Below are 7163 nucleotides of genomic sequence, written 5' to 3'. Positions count from 1 at the left end.
CAAGGAATCCATGACAGAGATGGATAGTACCCTTGGAAGGTAGAGAGGGTTGGTACAGGTGTGTCGACTGTATGGTATGCTGAGCTGTGATACGAGTTCTCTTTTGAGAGACAGTTCGGGAGTCTGTGTTGTGATGCAGGAGCACTGGATATGTCAGGGTGTGAGGCTGTTCATAGTGTGAGAGGCTATGGATGGTTGTGGCAGCCCTGATCATGGGAGAAAGCTTCTGTATTCAAACTCAATGTGTGGGAGAGTTTTGATGTGAACAATGGCTGGACGTGTTTGTGGATGCCGAGTGGACAAGAAGCCATGATGCAGGTTCTTTGCAGGCTTCAGGGGTTCTATGGTGACGGCTGAGTTCCCAGCCTTATTGTAATCAACGCTCTTATAATCAATTAAAGAAATACCGCAAGGGGTGCCACTGCGTTTTGGGGCCAATCGGTGTCCGTGTACTATTTGCAGGAGCACTCTAGCTCCCCCTGTTTGTAGTCGGCCAGGAACAAGAAGCAGTTGAAGTGTTATGGTGCAAAACATGGGTTGAAGGCTATGGCTTTCGACAGTTTGTCACCAGTTGTATCTTCATAGAGGCTTCATGGGTTCGGAAGACAGTTTCTTTCTATGTTTAGTAGTGGTGATCTACTATGCTTCATCGGGGACTTGTGCTTACCACTTGGGTGGATTGCAAGCAGGTTTTGGGTGCCTGAGCATGTATCAAATGAGGCTCAGACGGAAGGGGAGGAACTTGACGAGGTTCTTATTCCCGAGCAGATACTGGCACATAAGGAAAGAAAGGTACACGGTAAAGTTTCCCGTCGCTATCCTGTGAAGTTCAAGAGCTGTTCACTGATGGATGCGAAGTGCATGGAGGAGGGTGACTTAGCAGATTCACCTCAGGATTTGCAGCTTTATCTTGATGCCTTTGAGTTGGAGTCGACTCTTGTTATGGCTCATTCAGGTTCAGCAGAGCATAGGTCTGGAGCATTGCCTGATGCTCAAGAGGGGGGGTAGCACCTCCGCTCCCTTGTTACAGACAGGCTCATTTGTCATCTAGGAGTCGCTTGGTGACATCTTTGTATTCACCCGAAGGTACTAAGGCTGACAGTACATCTGCTTATGGGACTTCTATGGTCTTGTGTTCTAGACACATGAGATGATGGTTGGGTATGGTTCATAGTCGACCGCACCTTGAACTATAACTGCAACTATGGATAACTCTATGGAGGGCATAAGTCTTGCGAGCAGTCCTAGAGTTGGTTTGGTTCATATATGGATTGAACTCTATTTGTGCATGTATGCATACAGTTTTTGTGGTATTATTGTATTCTGGTGCCATTGGATCCTAGTACCAGTGAGAATACATTGGGAAATACTTTGCATTGTGTCGTGTGCTGCATGTATGTTGGTATGATACATCAAGTGCTTTATTATGTTCATGGATGCACCACTGGGTGTGACTCCTGCGGGATGGCCATGAGACATATGTGGGAAGTACTTAGTGGATGTAGTGTTTGGATGCATTGAGTGCTTTCATACGCTCATGTTGTACCATCAGTCGTGGGTCCTGCGGGATGTCCATGGGCGTAAGGCTTGCGAGCAATCCTTAGACTGTTACTTTTGAGTAGGTAGAGCAACTTGAGGAGCATCTTGTTTGCGAATGCATATGTGTGTCATGCATATGTGTGCTATATGTAGAATGATGCATAGTTTTGTTTTTGGCCAACACAGTTAACGTGTTTCCATTTGGTTTTTCATCACCCAGATGCACTTCAGGGCCATTGCTTTTGTCGTATGGGGCGTCTTTGCTCATAAGATGCATTACTGTGCCATTGAGAGCAATCGAGGACGCTTGCTATTTTTCAAGAGGGGGGTATGTCACGACCTGTGTTTTTCTCTGGATAGTATGCAGGTGTGCACGAGGACATGGTGGACAGTGTGAATGGCATCAGATTGGAGTTAAAAAAAAGAAGCCCATGTGTGGACAACCCCAAGTGTGAAGGGGGCAAAGAGACTTTAATTAAAAAGGTTTTATAACCTTTGGTGGCCAAAAATTAATGTTATAAAGGTTTTAAAACCTTGGGAGGCCTCTAGGTAAATTTTAGAGGCTACTCTACTTTTGGGAGGGGGCACACCTCTTTCTCTCTCTCTTGCTTTTTGGGAGAGGAGGTACAAGTCTGCCGGCTGCGTGGAGGAGACAGGTCGTCGGCTACAGCAGTTCTTACTCTTTCTCTCTCTCCTGTTAATAGGCGGCTGGTTGAACTGCATAGAAGTGTAACTTTGGACTGCACGTGGTCAAGACTACTGGATGACAGGACAGTTTCTCTCTCTTGTGGAGGGCGACTGCTGTGCAGGCGCATCATACAGGCTGCTGCAGGACGAATTCTGTGCTGGCAGCGCATTAGACAGGTGACTGCAGATGCTGACCTGTACGGACAGGTACAGGTGGTTATTGACAGCCCTGTCCAGCGGGTACAGAAGGGTTCAGTTCAGTCCCGTACAGCTGGTACAGGCGGCCAGGACTGTAGAGGAACTCCTTGGAAGGTTGATGGTTTAGGCTGCAGGAAACGCAGGGCTGTCCACGCCTTTGGGGAGGAGGTCGGGCTGCAGCACGTGTATTTTCCTTGTTGGCAACAGGCGGACAGGGGCTGGTTTTTCATGAACATAGACATCATGTCGATGGCGTTCAACTGATGGAACTTTCAGCTTCTCTTTGCTTTGGGTTCGGGACTGTTTTGGAAAGGGTTTATGGACTGTTTCGTGGCAGTGCATGTGGCTACGAATATGAGCAATTCCGGGACTGTTTTGAGACTGTTTATGGGCTGTTTTTGTTTGGCTGCAAATTCAGCTATGTACTTGGGTTTTTGGCTGCAAGTACAGGTCACTTGGTTATGTTTCTTGGCATGGGAGTGATGCAAGCTCGCATGGCTGCGTGCTCATGGAGCAGATTGTTTTCTTCCTGCTAGAAAGGAACAGAGGGACCTACAGATATGGGCATCTCTATGTTGCCAAATGTCTCATGAGGGAACAGGTAACTTGATGTATGCCGTTGTTGGCACTGTTGTTGAGTGGTGCCATGAATGGTTCTGTATGGAAACAGGACAGAAGTTTCAAAAGGGAAACAGGCCTAAGGGTTTCATGTGGAAACACGTCGTAGGTTTCTCGAAGAAACATGTTTTTGGGTTTCTCCAGGAGATAGGTCACATCCACGCAGAAGGTACAAGAATGGACACATGTTTGGTACAGCCTTGCTACTGATTGGGCAGGGGACAAGGAATCCATGACAGAGATGGATAGTACCCTTGGAAGGTAGAGAGGGTTGGTACAGGTGTGTCGACTGTATGGTATGCTGAGCTGTGATACGAGTTCTCTTTTGAGAGACAGTTTGGGAGTCTGTGTTGTGATGCAGGAGCACTGGATATGTCAGGGTGTGAGGCTGTTCATAGTGTGAGAGGCTATGGATGGTTGTGGCAGCCCTGATCATGGGAGAAAGCTTCTGTATGCAGACTCAATGTGTGGGAGAGTTTTGATGTGAACAATGGCTGGACTTGTTTGTGGATGCCGAGTGGACAAGAAGCCATGATGCAGGTTCTTTGCAGGCTTCAGGGGTTCTATGGTGACGGCTGAGTTCCCAGCCTTATTGTAATCAACGCTCTTATAATCAATTAAAGAAATACCGCAAGGGGCACCACTGCGTTTTGGGGCCAATCAGTGTCCGTGTACTGTTTGCAGGAGCACTCTAGCTCCCCCTGTTTGTTTTCCTTTTCTAGGTCCTCAATGGCGTTGAAGTGTTTTATGTGCGAGTGTTTGTTTCACCGCCCGTCAGGCCGGTTTTCAAGGTTCCGTTTGCCGCGACATCGTCGACTTTCTCAAGGAGGCGAGCCCGTGGTTGTCACATCAAAAGCTTCAACATGAGGAAAGTGAATAGGAAGTGCAGGAGACAGTGCAGGATTGTGTGTCTTTGCCTATATGAGGTGAAGAGCAAGAGCTGAAGATGAAGCTCAAGAGAAAAGACACCAAGGCCAAGAAGTAGTCGGCCAGGAACAAGAAGCAGTTGAAGTGTTATGGTGCAAAACATGGGTTGAAGGCTATGGCTTTCGACAGTTTGTCACCAGTTGTATCTTCATAGAGGCTTCATGGGTTCGGAAGACAGTTTCTTTCTATGTTTAGTAGTGGTGATCTACTATGCTTCATCGGGGACTTGTGCTTACCACTTGGGTGGATTGCAAGCAGGTTTTGGGTGCCTGAGCATGTATCAAATGAGGCTCAGACGGAAGGGGAGGAACTTGACGAGGTTCTTATTCCCGAGCAGATACTGGCACATAAGGAAAGAAAGGTACACGGTAAAGTTTCCCGTCGCTATCCTATGAAGTTCAAGAGTTGTTCACTGATGGATGCGAAGTGCATGGAGGAGGGTGACTTAGCAGATTCACCTCAGGATTTGCAGCTTTATCTTGATGCCTTTGAGTTGGAGTCGACTCTTGTTACGGCTCATTCAGGTTCAGCAGAGCATAGGTCTGGAGCATTGCCTGATGCTCAAGAGGGGGGGTAACACCCCCGCTCCCTTGTTACAGACAGGCTCATTTGTCATCTAGGAGTCGCTTGGTGACATCTTTGTATTCACCCGAAGGTACTAAGACTGACAGTACATCTGCTTATGGGACTTCTATGATCTTGTGTTCTAGACACATGAGATGATGGTTGGGTATGGTTCGTAGTCGACCGCACCTTGAACTATAACTGCAACTATGGATAACTCTATGGAGGGCATAAGTCTTGCGAGCAGTCCTAGAGTTGGTTTGGTTCATATATGGATTGAACTCTATTTGTGCATGTATGCATACAGTTTTTGTGGTATTATTGTATTCTGGTGCCATTGGATCCTGTTACCATTTAGAATACATTGGGAAATACTCTGCATTGTGTCGTGTGTTGCATGTATGTTGGTATGATACATCAAGTGCTTTATTATGTTCATGGATGCACCACTGGGTGTGACTCTTGCGGGATGGCCATGAGACATGTGGGAAGTACTTAGTGGATGTAGTGTTTGGATGCATTGAGTCCTTTCATATGCTCATGTTGTACCATCAGTCGTGGGTCCTGCGGGATGTCCATGGGCGTAAGGCTTGCGAGCAGCCCTTAGACTGTTACTTTTGAGTAGGTAGAGCAACTTGAGGAGCATATTGTTTGCGAATGCATATGTGTGTCATGCATATGTGTGCCATATGTAGAATGATGCATAGTTTTGTTTTTGGCCAACACAGTTAACGTGTTTCCATTTGGTTTTATACTTTTGCTGTAGGTTCTGAAGGAACAAGCAAGAGTGGTGTGTCACTTTGATGTGACAGTGTGGCCTATTGTGCAGGATGATTGTTTCATCACCCAGATGCACTTCAGGGCCATTGCTTTTGTCGTATGGGGCGTCTTTGCTCATAAGATGCATTATTGTGCCATTGAGTGCAATCGAGGACGCTTGCTATTTTTCAAGAGGGGGGTATGTCACGACCCTGTGTTTTTCTCTGGATAGTATGCAGGTGTGCACGGGGACATGGTGGACAGTGTGAATGGCATCGGATTGGAGTTAAAAAAAAGAAGCCCATGTGTGGACAACCCCAAGTGTGAAGGGGGCAAAGGGACTTTAATTAAAAAGGTTTTATAACCTTTGGTGGCCAAAAATTAATGTTATAAAGGTTTTAAAACCTTGGGAGGCCTCTAGATAAATTTTAGAGGCTACTCTACTTTTGGGAGGGGGCACGCCTCTCTTGCTTTTTGGGAGAGGAGGTACAAGCCTGCCGGCTGCGTGGAGGAGACAGGTCGTCGGCTGCAGCAGTTCTTACTCTTTCTCTCTCTCCTGTTAATAGGCGGCTGGTTGGACTGCATAGGAGTGTAACTTTGGACTGCACGTGGTCAAGACTACTGGATGACAGGACAGTTTCTCTCTCTTGTGGAGGGCGACTGCTGTGCAGGCACATCATACAGGCTGCTGCAGGACGAATTCTGTGCTGGCAGCGCATTAGACAGGTGACTGCAGATGCTGACCTGTACGGACAGGTACAGGTGGTTATTGACAGCCCTGTCCAGCGGGTACAGAAGGGTTCAGTTCAGTCCCATACAGCTGGTACAGGCGGCCAGGACTGCAGAGGAACTCCTTGGAAGGTTGATGGTTTAGGTTGATGGTTTGGGGAGGAGGTTGGGCTGCAGCACGTGTATTTTCCTTGTTGGCAACAAGTGGACAGGGGCTGGTTTTTCATGAACATAGACATCATGTCGATGGCGTTCAACTGATGGAACTTTCAGCTTCTCTTTGCTTTGGGTTCGGGACTGTTTTGGAAAGGGTTTATGGACTGTTTCGTGGCAGTGCATGTGGCTACGAATATGAGCAATTCCGGGACTGTTTTGAGACTGTTTATGGGCTGTTTTTGTTTGGCTGCAAATTCAGCTATGTACTTGGGTTTTTGGCTGCAAGTACAGGTCACTTGGTTATGTTTCTTGGCATGGGAGTGATGCAAGCTCGCATGGCTGCGTGCTCATGGAGCAGATTGTTTTCTTCCTGCTAGAAAGGAACAGAGGGACCTACAGATATGGGCATCTCTATGTTGCCAGATGTCTCATGAGGGAACAGGTAACTTGATGTATGCCGTTGTTGGCACTGTTGTTGAGTGGTGCCATGAATGGTTCTGTATGGAAACAGGACAGAAGTTTCAAAAGGGAAACAGGCCTAAGGGTTTCATGTGGAAACAGGTCGTAGGTTTCTCGAAGAAACATGTTTTTGGGTTTCTCCAGGAGATAGGTCACATGCAGGCAGAAGGTACAAGAATGGACACATGTTTGGTACAGCCTTGCTACTGATTGGGCAGGGGACAAGGAATCCATGACAGAGATGGATAGTACCCTTGGAAGGTAGAGAGGGTTGGTACAGGTGTGTCGACTGTATGGTATGCTGAGCTGTGATACGAGTTCTCTTTTGAGAGACAGTTTGGGAGTCTGTGTTGTGATGCAGGAGCACTGGATATGTCAGGGTGTGAGGCTGTTCATAGTGTGAGAGGCTATGGATGGTTGTGGCAGCCCTGATCATGGGAGAAAGCTTCTGTATGCAGACTCAATGTGTGGGAGAGTTTTGATGTGAACAATGGCTGGACTTGTTTGTGGATGCCGAGTGGACAAGA

The sequence above is a fragment of the Cibotium barometz genome, chromosome 42 (genome assembly GCF_041138505.1).
Source record: "Cibotium barometz isolate CiBa-2024 chromosome 42, ASM4113850v1, whole genome shotgun sequence".
Lineage (NCBI taxonomy): Eukaryota > Viridiplantae > Streptophyta > Polypodiopsida > Cyatheales > Cibotiaceae > Cibotium > Cibotium barometz.
This window is presented reverse-complemented; position numbering follows the sequence as displayed.